The sequence below is a fragment of the Entelurus aequoreus genome, linkage group LG12, assembly GCF_033978785.1.
Source record: "Entelurus aequoreus isolate RoL-2023_Sb linkage group LG12, RoL_Eaeq_v1.1, whole genome shotgun sequence".
NCBI lineage: Eukaryota > Metazoa > Chordata > Actinopteri > Syngnathiformes > Syngnathidae > Entelurus > Entelurus aequoreus.
In genome coordinates, this window is record NC_084742.1 from 57183886 (window position 1) to 57202712 (window position 18827).

General features: G+C 35.4%; 1 protein-coding gene across 2 annotated transcripts in view; it reads right to left on the reverse strand.

The window, feature by feature from the left end:
- The window catches only part of slc38a4 (solute carrier family 38 member 4), a 132571-nt gene that overhangs the window by 73448 nt on the left and 40296 nt on the right, over positions 1–18827 (reverse strand). The window contains exon 1 of one of the 2 annotated variants that reach the window (XM_062066292.1): positions 6753–6983. The exons of the other annotated variant lie outside the window; for it this stretch is intronic. The gene's annotated coding sequence lies outside the window, so the exon portion shown is untranslated. Of the gene's footprint in view, positions 1–6752; positions 6984–18827 lie in introns of those variants that run through there. 2 annotated transcript variants of the gene reach the window in all.

Genomic DNA, 18827 nt, shown 5'->3' on the forward strand with positions numbered 1-18827 from the left:
AGCATGCCATTGTACGCTCATTTTGCTCCTATTCTTTTGTTATTTGACGCTATCTGGCCAGTGTGCTAACTGTTAGCATATCAGTTCGGCTTTGACTCTTTAGCATTCACACGAAATGTCAATCGAAATTCCATTTTTTAATTCTTAAAAAATAAATAGATATATTGTACTGGTTACCCGTTAACAAGCTAACGTTAGTTTGCTAGCTATTTCCTTAGCTAATTTTGTCGGTATACACCTCAGTCATATGTTGCTACTTGATACATGCTAACAATAGCATGCTAGCTATTTTACTTAACGTAGTAGCTGTTTAATGCTAACCGTAAGCATGCCATTGTACGCTCATTTTGCTCCTATTCTTTTGTTATTTGACGCTACCTGGCCAGTGTGCTAACTGTTAGCATATCAGTTCGGCTTTGACTCTTTAGCATTCACACGAAATGTCAATCGAAATTCCATTTTTTAATTCTTAAAAAATAAATAGATATATTGTACTGGTTACCTGTTAACATGCTAACGTTAGTATGCTAATTTTGTAGGTACCCACCTCCGTCACTTGATATATGCTAACAATAGCATGCTAGCTATTTTAGTTAACGTAGTAGCTGTTTAATGCTAACAGTAAGCATGCCATTTTGCTCCTATTCTTTTGTTACTCGACGCTATCTGGCCAGCGTGCTAACAGTTAGCATATCAGTTCGGCTTTGGCTTCGAAACGTCTATCGAGGTTGCATCTTCTAATTCTTCAAAAATAAATATTTTTAGGTGAAATCTACCAAAATGGCCCCCCGCATCCTTTGATTTGTCAGTCTGTGGCCCTCAGTGGAACAAGTTTGGGCACCCGTGGTGTACAGTAATGACAACATGTTCAATTTGATAACAACCCATTTGCTCCGTGACCTCAAAGGTCAAAGCGCCGGATACTCGTTTGGCGACTAAGTTGAAAGACACACAGGCCGTGTTTACAGCCAATAGGGCGCCGGGCGTTGACGTCACCGTCGACCCTCACTCCCGACACCGTTTGACCCGCACGCTTTTGTTTCCAGAGACGCCGAATCTCCTTTTTGACAGCAGTGTGTTGACTTTTCCTGCTTAAGAGGCTGAACCTGTCTAACTGGGTTACCTTGGCATCTAATCTTTCCATCTGGCAACCGCAATATTATGTGCAGACTTTTTTGATGCACTTCTTCTGGACGGCCGCTAAACCTGCTGACTAAGCATCCGTCGTCGTGGCTTTTTTCAGGGCCGATACCGATACCGATTATTAGTGGTCAACAATGTTCCCTCTAATTGTTCATGTGTGTGAGCAAAGGCAAAAAGTCCCTGAGCATTGAGTGGAGCCCATGTGAGCAACATCAGACGTGCACACTGTGGCTACACCAGCAGCACACCTGTCCCAAACCTGACTAAATAACAAGTTACATCTCCATCCATTTTCTATAATAATAATAATACTTTCATTTAACCTAACTTAACTTTATACCAAAAGCACTGCTTTGGAAATCATTTGTACCCCTTTCAGAGATCACATTTAGTTCCCCTCGAACATCCTCATGTTGCACAATGAAATGTAAGCATAGGATGAAGTGTGCATTCCTGTAACTTTCTCTAGGAACAGCATTCCATGATTAATATCAATAAATTAACATTAATAATAAATGACAGTAAAATAAGCACACGTATGACTGAGCAGTCATAGTGTAACTTTGTGTGGGGTTTGAGTTGTCCGACTTTTTGTGTGGCCATAAACGCACCAGTGGTTTAGTGCTATGCGTGTTGGTGACAGATGACAAGTTGGTTTTGGCCTGGTTTGTACGGCAGAAAATGACTAGTTTTTCGAGATAGAAGTGTTTTACTCATGTTTTTGGTGTGGTTATGTCAGAATATAAACAGTTTTGCTCAATAAAGTGATCGATATAATTCCTGGCCTCGAAGCATCTCGATAGACGTTACAATAATTGAACGGTGTTCAATTGAACGGTGTTGACAAACACCGTTAGGGCCGCTTGTTGTCACTGTCACTCAAAGTTGCATTGCAAAATTACACAGAATAAATGTGTTTATTTTGTTTAGAATTCAGATGGGATTTGATTTGGTGCGCGGCATATATTTGCTGTGCGCAGAGGATGCTTGAGCAGTGCGCCTTAGAGGGAACGTTGCTTGGCAGTCCATGTCTTGTTGAAAACACGCCATTCCTCATCAACTTTTCTCTTTTTAGCGTCTCGGGTGTAAACCGTGCATCACTTGTCGCTGCATGTGCACCTTCACTCACAGGTTACAGACGGACATACGCCCATAAATAACACTTTTCAAAATAAAAGCAGCACAGTTGTATTGCGCGCACGACATAGATGTTTTTTCAACTTTCTTTTGTCATTTGTGATTGCAGCTGTTCACATTCACTCACAATCACGCACACGCATACGTCCACACGGAAGTAATACAAGTAACGCTTTTCAAAACAAAAGCAGCACCGTTGTATTGCACACTCGACATAGATAATTTTTTAAATCTATTTTGTAATTTATGATTGGCCTCACGCGGGCCGGCGGGTCGCAGAATTCCCAGGTCTGGTGTGAACGCAACACCGGCTAAGTGCCATATGTGCATGTGTTGGTGCAAATGAGAAAGAGCGAGCGGCTGCTGTTGATATAACAAAGTTGCTTTTGGTCTGGTTTGTACTGCAGAAAATGACCACTTTTGCTAGATATCATTTTTTTTACTAATGTTTTGGTGATGTGTTTATGGCCGACAATAAAGAGTTTTGCTCAGTAAAGTGATGGATGGAATTCATGTCCTCAAAGCGTCTCGACAGACGTTACAATATTTGAACAATGACGACGAAAACTGTTTTCTCTGTCGTGTCCGCATGTGGAAAATTGTTATGCGCTTATTTTCTTATTTGATTTTGTGCGCGGCATAGATTTGCCGTGCGCAGAGGAGGCTTGAGCAGCGTGCAATTGCACAGGCGCGCACCTTAGAGCAGGGGTCACCAACGCGGTGCCCGCGGGCATCAGGTAGCCCGTAAGGACCAGATGAGTAGCCCGCTGGCCTGTTCTAAAAATAGCTCAAATAGCAGCACTTACCAGTGAGCTGCCTCTATTTTTTAAATGTTATTTATTTACTGGCAAGCTGGTCTCGCTTTGCCCAACATTTTTGATTCTAAGAGAGACAAAACTCAAATAGAATTTGAATATCCAAGAAAATATTTGAAAGACTTGGTCTTCACTTGTTTAAATTAATTCATTCATTTTTTTTTTACTTTGCTTCTTATAACTTTCAGAAAGACAATTTTAGAGAAAAAATACAACCTTAAAAATTATTTTAGGATTTTTAAACACATATACCTTTTTACCTTTTAAATTCCTTCCTCTTCTTTCCTGACAATTTAAATCAATGTTCAAGTAAAAAAAAATGTTTTTATTGTAAATAATGATAAATACATTTTAATTTAATTCTTCATTTTAGCTTCTGTTTTTTCAACGAAGAATATCTGTGAAATATTTCTTTAAACTTATGATTAAAATTCAAAAAAAATATTCTGGCAAATCTAGAAAATCTGTAGAATCAAATTTAAATCTTATTTCAAAGTCTTTTGAATTTCTTTTAAAAATTTTGTTCTGGAAAATCTAGAAGAAATAATGATTTGTCTTTGTTAGAAATATAGCTTGGTCCAATTTGTTATATATTCTAACAAAGTGCAGATTGGATTTTAACCTATTTAAAACATGTCATCAAAATTCTAAAATTAAATTACTAATGTTCCATGAATTATTTTTTTTATTTTTTCAAAAAGATTCGAATTAGCTAGTTTTTCTTTTCTTTTTTTGGTTGAATTTTGAATTTTAAAGAGTCGAAATTGAAGATAAACTATGTTTCAAAATTTAATTGTCATTTTTTTCATGTTTTCTCCTCTTTTAGACCGTTCAATTAAGTGTAAATATCATTAATTATTAATAATAACATAGAGTTAAAGGTAAATTGAGCCAATTGGCTATTTCTGGCAATTTATTTAAGTGTGTATCAAACTGGTAGCCCTTCGCATTAATCAGTACCCAAAAAGTAGCTCTTGGTTTCAAAAAGGTTGGTGAGCCCTGCCTTAGAGGGAACGTTGGTGGTCAAGGAGGCGATATTCATTTGCAGTAAAAGTTATTTAAACATGAATATTATACGTCTGTAAACATCTGGACAAAACTTTATACGTCAAAATGTCAAATAATAGCTCTGATTAACAACATTTTATTGTCGACATTTGTCAACAATGTCGGCTAATCATCGCAGCCTTAGTACAAATATGCATGAAAACACTCCTACAGACATCTCACATGGGACAGTTTGGTAAGTCAGAATGGTTTTAGTTATATTGTAACACTTAAAAACGTTGCTTGGAGCGATGAATGAAGAATCCATACGAGTAGAAACGCTATGGATCACTGGAAGATGGAACAGCACTTCTACTTCCGGTTTAAAGCTTCAAACAGCAGGAAACTCGTCCAAAAGATGGCACCGTAGCACAAACATTGACACACCTTTTCAGCGTCTCTGCATGTTTGTTTTTTTTAACTATTTGCAATATAAAAAAATCCATAAATTAGCCGCACCGTTTTATAAGCCGCATGAGTCAAATGGTAGGAAAAAAGTAGCAGTTTATAGTCCGGAATAAGGTTGTACGGTATACCGGTACTGGTATAGTATCGCGGTACTAATGAATGAAAAACGGTACTATACTCTGTTTGAAAAGTACCGGTTCCCGGGCATGACGGTTTTACAAGCAGAGGAGCATTTTCGGCAGTGCACACACACAGAGTACTTACAAGCAGACACAGGGTGTAGACAGAAAAGGGAGAATGGACGCATTTTGGCTTTAAAACTAACAGCTAACATCCATCCGCAGTCTGCGGTGTTTTAGCTACTTCTAAATCACTAATCCTCGTCTCCATGGCGACAAATAAAGTATGTTTCTTACAAGTATCATTATCACTGGAGGACGAGGAATAGCTAAACATGCTTCACTACACACCGTAGGAGGATACAATAGCTCACCGGCGTCACAATGTAAACAAACGCCATGGGTGGATCTACACCTGACATCCACTGTAATGATACCATGTACAAGAGCGTATCTATTTGATACTACTATGATTATGTCACAAAATCTTTTTTCCTATTTTAAAATTCATATTATGTTCATAAACTTGGGAAATACGTCCACATGAGGACTTTGAATATGACCAATGTATGATACTGTAACTACTTGGTATCGGATCGATACCCTAAATGTTTGGTATCATCCAAAACTAATGTAAAGTATCAAAGAAGAGAAGAATAAGTGATTATTACATTTGAACAGAAGTGTAGATAGAACATGTTAAAACAGAAAGTAAGCAGATATTAACAGTAAATGAACAAGTAGATTAATAATCAATTTTTACAGCTTGTCCTTCATAATGTGTACAAAATAATAGGTGTATAAATGACACAATATGTTACTGCATAGACTAATTAGGAGTCTTTGTTTGTTTACTTACTACTAAAAGACAAGTTGTCTAGTATGTTCACTATTTTATTTAAGGACTAAATTACAATAATAAACATATGTTTCATGTACCCTAAGACTTTTAGTTAAAATAAAGCCAATAATGCAATTTTTTGTGGTCCCCTTTTATTTAGAAAAGTTTCGAAAAGTATCGAAATAATTTTGGTACCAGTGCCAAAATATTGGTATCAGCATGTTAAAACAGAAAATAAGCAGGTATTAACAGTAAATGAACAAGTGGATTAATAATCAATTTTTACAGTTTGTCCTTCATAATGTGTACAAAATAATAGGTGTATAAATGACACAATATGTTACTGCATACGTCAGCAGACTAATTAGGAGTCTTTGTTTGTTTACTTACTACTAAGACAAGTTGTCTAGTATGTTCACTATTTTATTTAAGGACTAAATTGCAATAATAAACATATGTTTCATGTACCCTAAGATTTGTTGTTCAAATAAAGCCAATAATGACATTTTTTGTGCTCCCCTTTATTTAGAAAAGTACCGAAAAGTATCCAAATACATTTTGGTACCGGTACCGGTACTAAAATATTGGTATCGGGACAACACATGTCCGGAATTTACACAATTTTTTAAATCTAAAAAACGCTGAAAACAGACGATACAATATACGTCCAAATGTCAAATAATGGCTCAGATTAACCAATAATGTCTCCATCTCTGCTGCGAACTGCTAAAAAAAGAGTCCAAAAAAAGCGAGACGCTGTGATAATCATAACGTTTCTACTCCGCTTCTCAGCTGCCGTGTTTCTGTTAAACGTGGCGATGCCCTTTACGACATAAAAGCCCTGAAAAATAACTGTTCCACTTGCATGTCCTCACTAGGTCGGAAACCCCCCCCCCACACACACACACACACACACACACACACACACACACACACACACACACACACACACACACACACACACACACACACACACACACACACACACACACACACACACACACACACACACACACACTCATTCCTGAGCCCCGAGTCACTTGATGCGTTACCGAAACGAAGCGATTCAGAGCCTAATTCCGCCCAAACAAAATCTGGCATCAGCCAAGAAGCTGAGTGCGCGTTTTTGGAGGGGAAAAGTGCAGATAGTGGACTTTCTCAAACGTTACACTATCGCTTTTTTTTTTTTTTTTTAAATTAAAAAATCACATTTTCAAATGAAAACAAAGGGGAATTACTCACTCGCTGGAAAAATCCGCAGAAAAACCAAATGAGAAGAAGCTCTTGATATGGAAGAAGTGAACGCTTGAGGAGTCGAGGCTATTTTGTAACTCAGGTGAGAAAGGAGGCTTTTAAAAGGGGGAGGGAGGACCTGTGTCAGCCAATCAGGACAGGGCTCTCTCTCACACACACACATGCACACACACACACATGCACACACATGCACACACACAGCTGCCTCCACGGGAAAGACACCACGTCCAAAAAGTGTGAGCATTGTCGTGTCTACTTGTTAAATACGCCTCCATCAGGTGGTCACATGACACGCCACATGACCAGCACGCGTTGAAAAGCAAGTGATGGTCACTGCGCGCACACACACACACACACTCTTGTATTTGTTACCTTCTTGAGACCTCCCAAAAATGCCTCCCTCTTTAGGACCACCCTTTCTAGATATATAAAGATGTGTATTTACATTAACAACATAAACATACTATGCAAGTATAAAAAAGGTAAAGTTTTGGTAAAACAAATGTTATTAAATGTTTTGTTTGTAATTGTTTTTTAATCTCCATTATTTACTTCAAGTTATTACAGTATGTCTCTATATACATATTTATTTTAATTTTTTAAAATTAATTTTGGTTAAAAGGGGAGCATTTAAATTTCTTGCACACACTTATTACATTTGTTGGCCAGAGGGGGAGCACTTTTAAACCCGACACACGGTCAATTTGAAAAATCCCTCCTTTTTGGGGACACCCAAATTTTGATATATTTCACCACCAGGGGTGCAAATGAGATCTCTATTAGATGCAATGGCCGAAACAGACAAGCGGTAGAAAATGGATTGATTGATGGGTTTTCCGTATTGGGACCATGATTTCGGTCCTAACTTGTTCACCGGTCCTCATATGGAAGCTACTTTTCCTTGTTGATGTCTCAAGAAGGGTAGAAATACAAGAACGTGAACACACCCATTCTTGTATTTCTTACCTTCTTGAGACCTCCCAAAAATGCCTCCCCCTTTAGGACCACCCTTTCTAAATATATAAATATAAAAAAGGTAAGCTTTTAGTTAATGTTTTTAATAAAAAATTTTGTTTGTAATTGGTTTTTAATCTCCATTATTTACTTCAAGTTATTACAGTATGTCTCTATATACATACTTATTTTATTTTTTAAATTAATTTTGGCCAAAGAGGGAGCATTTCAATTTCTTACACACACATGTTATTACATTTGTTGGCCAGAGGGGGAGCACTTCAAATGTTTACACACTTGTTATTTCATATGTTGACCAGAGGTGGCGCACTTTTAAACCCAACACACGGTCAATTTGAAAAATCCCTCCTTTTTGGGGACACCCAAATTTTGATAGATGTCACCACTAGGGGTGCAAATGAGACATTCTCTGTTAGATGCAATGGCCGAAACAGACAAGCGGTAGAAAATGGATTGATTGATGGGTTTTCCGTATTGAGACCATGATTTCGGTCCTAACTTGTTCCGGTCCTCAAATGGAAGCTACTTTTCCTTGTTGATGTCTCAAGAAGGCTAGAAATACAAGAACGCGCACACACCCATTCTTGTATTTCTTACCTTCTTGAGACCTCCCAAAAATGCCTCCCTCTTTAGGACCACCCTTTCTAGATATATAAAGATTTTTATTTACAACATTAATAATATAAACATACTATGCAAATATAAAAAAGGTAAGCTTTTAGTTAATGTTTTTAATTACATGTTTTGTTTGTAATTGGTTTTTAATCTTCATTATTTACTTCAAGTTATTACAGTATGTCTCTATATACATTTAATTTTATTTTTTTAATTAATTTTGGCCAAAGAGGGAGCACTTCAATTTCTTACACACACTTGTTATTACATTTGTTGGCCAGAGGGGGAGCACTTCAATTTTTTACACACACTTGTTATTTCATATGTTGACCAGAGGGGGAGCACTTTTAAAAGCGACACACAGTCAATTTGAAAAATCCCTCCTTTTTGGGACCACCCTCATTTTGATAGGTTTCACCACCAGGGGTGCTAATGAGATTTTTTTTTGTTTGTTTTTTGTAATGTGCTTAAGGCCGATGACAAACAAGTCAGGGACCACAGATGGCCCCTGTGCCGCACTTTGGGCAACCCGGCTGTAGAAGCTAACTGTTAACGGCCACTATAGTCTTAGTAGCGTAGTGTATTTGTTCATGCTATGGTCACATACAGGACGCGGGTTGTCTTACGTCAGCACCGGAAGTCGTAAAATCAGCTGTTCACCTGGCGGGTTTTTTCGGGGATGAATAGGGAAGTCCTTCTTTAGCTGCTGTCTTGTTTTATCATATATTGCTGCCTTTGCACCTGTCAATGTTTACTTTTGTATGCACATTAAATCAACCAAAAAATCCTGACTTTGGAGCAATGTTCACGGACTCTAGTATTTGGCTCCCTATTGGATGCAATGGTTTTCCTTATTGGGACCATGATTACGGTCCTAACTTGTTCACAGGTCCTCATATGGAAGCTACTTTTCCTTGTTGATGTCTCAAGAAGGGTAGAAATACAAGAACACACACACACACACACACACATGGTCAGCTGCACGGGGGACCAACTGTTGGGCGGTAGATGCGGTAGGTTGTGCCGCCCGTCAGCCAATCAGAGCGTGACGCCGAGGAGGGGGGGGGGGTGTTCGCTGTGCCCAGGGTCATGTACATTTTAGGGATGAGACGCCGTTATCTCGGTCCACTTGGCGATGTCCAAATAGAGGAAAACATACAAAATCAGTCCCCAGTTGGACATGTCGCAGAAATCTGAGGAACATTGCTTGTGACGACCAACTTCCGATTGATTTTTAACGACTTTAAACGGCCAAAAAAGGCTGCTGTCTGCGGTGGATATTGTACGTACATAAACAGTAGATCTCTGACAACTGGCAGTCTGGCATTATTCATTTTTTTATGGTAACTTGGCGTATTTTTCGGAGTATAAGTCGCACCGGAGTATAAGTCGCACCGGCCGAAAATGCATAATAAAGAAGGAAAAAAAACATATATAAGTCGCACTGGAGTATAAGTTGCATTTTTTGGGGGGAAATGTATTTGATAAAAGCCAACACCAAGAATAGACATTTGAAAGGTAATTTAAAATAAATAAAGAATAGTGAACAACAGGCTGAATAAGTGTACATTATATGAGGCATAAATAACCAAGTGAGAAGGTGCCTGGTATGTTAACCTAACATATTATGGTTTTGATTGAGATTGAGACTTTTATTAGTAGGTTGCACAGTGAAGTACATATTCCGTACAATTGACCACTAAATGGTAACAGCCGAATACGTTTTTCAACTTGTTTAAGTCGGGGTCCACTTAAATTGATTCATGATACAGATATATACTATCATATATACTATCATCATAATACAGTCATCACACAAGATAATCACATTGAATTATTTACATTATTTATAATCAGGGGGGGGGGGGGTCATTCAAATAACTATAACATATAGAACATGCTATACGTTTACCAAACAATCTGTCACTCCTAATCGCTAAATCCCATGAAATCTTATACGTCTAGTCTCTTATGTGAGTGAGCTAAATAATATTATTTGATATTTTTACGCTAATGTGTTAATAATTCCACACATAAGTCGCTCCTGAGTATAAGTCGCACCCCCGGCCAAACTATGAAAAAAGCTGCGACTTATAGTCCGAAAACTACGGTAATTAAAAGTGGTGTGGTGGCATTATCTGCAGGGGACAAAAAGTGATCGCAGCTCTGAATCCAGCAGAGGGCGCTGTCTCATTTACCCAATAGTTTCTAGCAGGAGGAAACTTTGACAAACTTACACGTTTTACTGAATACCCAATGCCTGAAACGGCTTCTTAATTTTGATATTACCGTATTTTATGGACTATAAAGCGCACCGGTATATAAGCCGTACCCACTAAATTTTAGACAGAAGAAATATGTTTCTATATATTAACCACACTGGACTATAAGTCGCAGATATACCGCTTTTTTCGGAGTATAAGTCGCACCGGCCAAAAATGCATAATAAAGAAGGAAAAAAACATATATAAGTCGCACTGGAGTATAAGTCGCATTTTTGGGGGAAATGTATTTGATAAAAGCCAACACCAAGAATAGACATTTGAAAGGCAAATTAAAATAAATAAAGAATAGTGAACAACAGGCTGAATAAGTGTACGTTATATGAGGCATAAATAACCAACTGAGAAGGTGCCTGGTATGTTAACGTAACATATTATGGTAAGAGTCATTCAAATAACTATAACATATAGAACATGCTATACGTTTACCAAGCAATCTGTCACAACTAATCGCTAAATCCCATGAAATCTTATACGTCTAGTCTCTTACGTGAATGAGATCAATAATATTATTTGATATTTTACGATAATGTGTTAATAATTTCACACATAAGTCGCTCCTGTCCTGAGTATAAGTCGCACCCCCGGCCAAACTATGAAAAAAAAATGCGACCTATAGTCCGAAAAATACGGTATACGTTGTGAAATAAGTTATTTACACAGAAATATTCTGTAAGTGTTTATTTACATACCTTCGTTGTTTCCAAATGCTGTCTGCAACAAGGCAGTAAAACGGCTGATCAAACAAAACAGAAGTCACGGTCATGGACCCGCTAGCTGCGCAAGCTAGCTCTCCAATCAGCTAAACAAACCCAGTAACTCCACGGCGACGTTTTGGCGAATTTACTGAGGAATTTGTGAAACTGAAACAATCCAAAAAGAATGCCATTGTAAGTTAATAACACTAACACAGACACCCGTAAACGTGTTAGTATATTCGCTAATGCTAACGACACTAGCGTCATTACAATACGATGGCACGCACAAATTAGGGTCGCGACTAACGATTAATTCTTGAAATGTTGACTATTTAATAGATTGTCTGTCTGTGTATGTTTGTGTTTGTGTGTTTGTTAAAGTGTCTTTTTAACAGCATTGCAAATTGACGCTGCTTTAAAAAGTACTTGAATTGATGTAGACAAAGTTTGGCTAAAATGACATTTAAATCCATTTTTCCCAACAACTTTTTCTCGCACTTGTTAATTCATGCTTTTAAGAAGAATAAGAGGAAATATCCTCACACTTCACATGTTAGCACTGGCCGTGTTGATGGCGAGTGACCCACTAACACGAGTGATAACGTCACGACTATTGTCGGCAAATTTTATTGTCAACATTTGTCAACAACGTCGGCTAATCGTCGCAGCCTTAGTACAAATATGCATGAAAACACTCCTACAGACATCACACATGGGACAGTTTGGTAAGTAAGAATTGTTTTAGTTATATTGTAACACTTACAAACGTTGCTTGGAGCGATGAATGAAGAATCCATACGAGTAGAAACGCTATGGATCACTAGAAGACGGAACAGCACTTCTACTTCCGGTTTAAAGTTTTAAACAGCAGGAAACTCTCCCAAAAGATGGCACCGTAGCACAAACAATAACACACCTTTTCAGCGTCTCTGCATGTTTGTTTGTTTGTTTTTAACTATTTGCAATATGAAAAATCCATAAATTAGCCGCGCCGTTTTATAAGCCGCACGAGTTAAATGGTAGGAAAAAAAGTAGCAGTTTATAGTCCGGATATTTACGTTATTTTATTTTATGTAAAAAAATGCTGAAAACAGACATTACATTTATTTATAGACACATCTTTGTGTACTATTATAAGTTTTGTTGGCCTGCGACATATTGTCAGAAAAACAGAAGTGTAAAAAAGTAAGAACAAATGCAAAAAAGACATAATATAATGAGAAACAGATGCAATTTTGATACTAATAACTAATAACATCACAATGTGTCACTTATAACACAAAGCTGACACCAAGTTTTGATCAATAATATGTTTGTGAAGTCAATTATATTTATATAGCGCTTATCTCTACTGACTCAAAGCGTGTTTTTTAAACTATTTGCAATATGAAAAAAAAACATAAATTGGCCGCACCGTTTTATAAGCCGCACGAGTCAAATGGTAGGAAAAAAATAGCTGTTTATAGTCCGGAATTTACGCCATTTTATTTAAAAAATGCTGAAAACAGACATTACATTTATTTATAGACACATCTTTGTGTACTATTATTAGTTTTGTTGGCCTGCGACATATTGTCAGAAAAACAGAAGAGTAAAAAAGTAAGAACAAATGCAAAAAAGACATAAAATAATGAGAAACAGAGGCAATTTTGATACTAATAACATCACAATGTGTCACTTATAACACAAAGCTGACACTAAGTTTTGATCAATAATATGTTTGTGAAGTGAATTATATTTACATAGCGCTTTTCTCTTGTGACTTAAAGCGTGTGTTTTTTTAACTATTTGCAATATGAAAAAAAATCCATAAATTGGCCGCACCGTTTTATAAGCCGCATGATTCAAATGGTAGGAAAAAAATAGCAGTTTATAGTCCGGAATTTACGCCATTTTATTTTATCTAAAAAAATGCTGAAAACAAACATTACATTTATTTATAGACAAATCTTTGTGTACTATTATTAGTTTTGTTGGCCTGCGACATATTGTCAGGAAAACAGAAGAGTAAAAAAGTAAGAACAAATGCAAAAAATACATAATATAATGAGAAACAGATGCAATTTTGATACTAATAACTAATAACATCACAATTTGTCACTTATAACACAAAGCTGACACTAAGTTTTGATCAATAATATGTTTGGGAAGTGAATTATATTTATATAGCGCTTTTCTCTACTGACTCAAAGCGTGTAATTTTTTTAAACTATTTGCAATATGAAAAAAATCCATAAATTGGCCGCACCGTTTTATAAGCCGCACGAGTTAAATGGTAGGAAAAAAATAGCAGTTTATAGACCGGAATTTACGCCATTTTATTTAAAAAATGCTGAAAACAGACATTACATTTATTTATAGACAAATCTTTGTGTACTATTATTAGTTTTGTTGGCCTGCGACATATTGTCAGAAAAACAGAAGAGTAAAAAAGTAAGAACAAATGCAAAAGAGACATAATATAATGAGAAACAGATGCAATTTTGATACTAATAACTAATAACATCACAATGTGTCACTTATAACACAAAGCTGACACTAAGTTTTGATCAATAATATGTTTGTGAAGTCAATTATATTTACATAGCGCTTTTCTCTTGTGACTTAAAGCGTGTGTTTTTTAAACTATTTGCAATATGAAAAAAAATCCATAAATTGGCCGCACCGTTTTATAAGCCGCATGATTCAAATGGTAGGAAAAAAATAGCAGTTTATAGTCCGGAATTTACGCCATTTTATTTTATCTAAAAAAATGCTGAAAACAAACATTACATTTATTTATAGACAAATCTTTGTGTACTATTATTAGTTTTGTTGGCCTGCGACATATTGTCAGGAAAACAGAAGAGTAAAAAAGTAAGAACAAATGCAAAAAAGACATAATATAATGAGAAACAGATGCAATTTTGATACTAATAACTAATAACATCACAATTTGTCACTTATAACACAAAGCTGACACTAAGTTTTGATCAATAATATGTTTGGGAAGTGAATTATATTTATATAGCGCTTTTCTCTACTGACTCAAAGCGTGTAATTTTTTAAAACTATTTGCAATATGAAAAAAATCCATAAATTGGCCGCACCGTTTTATAAGCCGCACGAGTCAAATGGTAGGAAAAAAATAGCAGTTTATAGACCGGAATTTACGCCATTTTATTTAAAAAATGCTGAAAACAGACATTACATTTATTTATAGACAAATCTTTGTGTACTATTATTAGTTTTGTTGGCCTGCGACATATTGTCAGAAAAACAGAAGAGTAAAAAAGTAAGAACAAATGCAAAAAAGACATAATATAATGAGAAACAGATGCAATTTTGATACTAATAACTAATAACATCACAATGTGTCACTTATAACACAAAGTTTTGATCAATAATATGTTTGTGAAGTCAATTATATTTATATAGCGCTTTTCTCTCGTGACTCAAAACGTGTGTTTTTTTAAAACTATTTGCAATATGAAAAAAAACATAAATTGGCCGCACCGTTTTATAAGCCGCACGAGTTAAATGGTAGGAAAAAAATAGCAGTTTATAGTCCAGAATTTACGCCGTTTTATTTAAAAAATGCTGAAAACAGACATTACATTTATTTATAGACAAATCTTTGTGTACTATTATTAGTTTTGTTGGCTTGCGACATATTGTCAGAAAAACAAAAGAGTAAAAAAGTAAGAAAAAATGCAAAAAAGTCATAATATAATGAGAAACAGATGCAATTTTGATAGTAATAACTAATAACATCACAATTTGTCACTTATAAACAAAAACTGACACTAAGTTTTGATCAATAATATGTTTGTGAAGTGAATTATATTTATATAGCGCTTTTCTCTAGTGACTCAAAGCTTGTGTTTTTTTTTAACTATTTGCAATATGAAAAAAAACATAAATTGGCCGCACCGTTTTATAAGCCGCACGAGTCAAATGGTAGGAAAAAAGTAGCAGTTTATAGTCCGGAATTTACGCCGTTTTATTTAAAAAATGCTGAAAACAGACATTACATTTATTTATAGACAAATCTTTGTGTACTATTATTAGTTTTGTTGGCCTGCGACATATTGTCAGAAAAACAGAAGAGTAAAAAAGTAAGAACAAATGCAAAAAAGACATAAAATAATGAGAAACAGATGCAATTTTGATACTAATAATTAATAACATCACAATGTGTCACTTATACCACAAAGCTGACACCAAGTTTTGATCAATAATGTTTGTAGAATTTATTAAATCTATTTTTTTTTTAAATCCCACGAATATTTAGACTTCAATTTTTGTATCAAATCTTCAGCCTTTTTCTTACATTTTTACACATTTTTTTCCAACAACATGTTGCGGTCCAACAAAACTGTCGCAGTCTGGACACCCCTCGGGTAGAGTATCAAAAGCAGGCCTTTTTATGAGTGCGGCCATTATTGGCGTCTAGTCTGGGACCGTCACCCCCACAAATAGGCCTGCATTGTGTGCTTTGGCCCAGAATATCAGTGGGCAAACTGTAGCCAAAGCCCCGAAACAAGCCATCATGAGCACCATTTAAACATTCCTATTTCTTTTTAAACGGCACGCGGAAAAACCTAAATATAGGCTCTGAATACCGTAAATTCAGGACTATAAGCCGCTACTCTTTCCCTACACTTTTCACCCTGCGGCTTATAAAACAGTGCGGCTAATTTATTTCTTTGCTGACGGCTACAATGCAAATAGTTTAAAAAAAAACAAGCAAATACACTGAAAAGCTGTGTTATTGTTTGTGTTAGACAGAGCTTTTAAACGGGAGTAGAAGTGCCGTTCTGTCTTGTAGACGTCCATAGCGTTTCTACTCGTATGGATTCGTCGTTCATCACTCCAAGCGACGTATGTAAGTTTTACAATATACCTAAAACAATTCGTACTTACTAAACCGTCCCCATGTGTGATGTCTGGCTTTTCATGCATATTTGTACGTGCTATTTAGGGCCGCAACTAACGATTAATTTGATAATCGATTAATCGACAGATTAATCGATTTATAATCGGATAAAAGAGACGAACTACATTTCTATCCTTTCCAGTTTTTTATTGAAAAAAATCCCAGCATACTGGCACCATAATCATTTTGATTATTGTTTCTCAGCTGTTTGTACATGTTGCAGTTTATAAATAAAGGTTTATTAAAAAAATAAAATAAAATAAAAAATAAATTGCCTCTGCGCATGCGCATAGCATAGATCCAACGAATCGATGACTAAATTAATCGCCAACTATTTTTATAATCGATTAGTTGTTGCAGCCCTAGTGCTATTGTAATGTAATGAAGCAAGACACCTATAGAACACTACAGACTGTGCTGTGAACATTTTGTCTCTGGTAAGTGAACACAGCTGGTAGTGTTAGCTTTGTTTCCAACCTTTTCTGACTAATTATAATAGATCGATTGATTGAAGAATGTATTAGAAGTGTGAAAAGGATCAGGTAGAGTTTCATGAATTGATTAACGTGGACCCCGACTTAAACAAGTTGAAAAACGTATTTGGGTGTTACCAGTTAGTGGTCAATTGTACGGAATATGTACTGTACTGTGCAATCTACTAATACAAGTTTCAATCAATCAATGTGTGATGTCTGTAGGAGTCTTTTCGTGCATATTTGTACGTGCTATTGTAATGTAATGAAGCGAGACACCTATAGAACACTCCAGACTGTGCTGTGAACATTTTGTCTCTGGTAAGTGAACACAGTTAGTAGTGTTAGCTTCAATCCCAACCTTTTCTGACTAATTATAATAGATCGATTGATTGAAGAATTTATTACAAGTTTGCACAGGATCAGGTAGGAGTTTCATGAATTGATTAACGTGGACCCCGACTTAAACAAGTTGAAAAACTTATTTGGGTGTTACCAGTTAGTGGTCAATTGTACGGAATATGTACTGTACTGTGCAATCTACTGATAAAAGTTTCAATCAATCAATCGACGATGGTACAGATTGATTGGTACAAGGTCAACTAAAAAGAGTTACCCCAAGAAAGCATTACAAGCATGTCGTGTTTATTTAAAAAAAAAAAAAGCTAATATGCTAACACATTAGTGAGTGTCTGCACATTCTGTTTGTATTGTTTCAGTTTCACAAATTCACCAAAACGTCACCGTGGAGTTATTGAGTCTGTTTAGCTGATTGGAGAGCCATGGCCATGACTTCTGTTATGTTTGATCAGCCGTTTTACTGCCCTGTTACAGACCCCGTTTGGAAACAATGAAGGTATGTAAATAAACATTTATGCCTGGTTCACACCAACGGCGCTTGCCGCGCTTTAAAGCGGCGAGCAAAGCGCCGTCATTTTTGTCAGTTTTTCCACGAATATCCCGATCTCCGAAGTAATGTTATGCTTTGATATGCTCTGATACGCTCTGATACGAATTAGTTGCCGCTTTGTTACCGTTCCTCACGATTTGATGCCGCTTTGATACGCTTTAAATCACGCTTTGATACATTTCATTACGCTTTAATGCGATCCTGACGCTTTAAATCAGGCTCTGACACGATTATCAAGCTCTGTTGTGCATTGTTACAACAAAAATAAGAAAAAAATGTGAAAAACTCAGTATACTAAGTTTTCCCCACATTTTTTTAGATTTATCTATTTATTTGATTTCTGTTTTTGTTTTATTATATACAGGATAAAACACATAATGTAATAAAAAAGAGAAATATGATAAACAAATAAGTAAAAAAAATGTGAAAAACTCAGTATACTGTTTTCCACACATTTTTTATATTCATTTATTTTTTAAATTTCTCTTTTTTTTCCGTTATATTATGTTTTATATCTTCATTTCTTTTATTTCTTTGTCATCTTAATAAATATCTATCTTTCATTTCTTATGGTAGTTGACAATAATAAAAGGCATTTCTTTTATTTTTTATATTCATTTATTTTTTCAATTTCTCTTTTATTCCGATATATTATGTTTTATATCTTCATTTCTTTTATTTCTTTGTCATCTTAATAAATATCTATATTTCATTTCTTATACTAGTTGACAATAATAAAAGGCATTTCTTTTATTTTTTATATTCATTTATTTTTTCAATTTCTCTTTTTTTTCCGTTAAATTATGTTTTATATCTTCATTTCTTTTATTTCTTTGTCATCTTAATAAACATCTATCTTTCATTTCTTATACTAGTTGACAATAATAAAAGGCATTTCTTTTATTTTTTATATTCATTTATTTTTTCAATTTCTCTTTTTTTCCCGTTATATTATGTTTTATATCTTCATTTCTTTTATTTCTTGGTCATCTTAATAAATATCTATCTTTCATTTCTTATGGTAGTTGACAATAATAAAAGGCATTTCTTTTATTTTTTATATTCATTTATTTTTTCAATTTCTCTTTTTTTTCCGTTATATTATGTTTTATATCTTCATTTCTTTTATTTCTTTGTCATCTTAATAAATATCTATCTTTCATTTCTTATGCTAGTTGACAATAATAAAAGG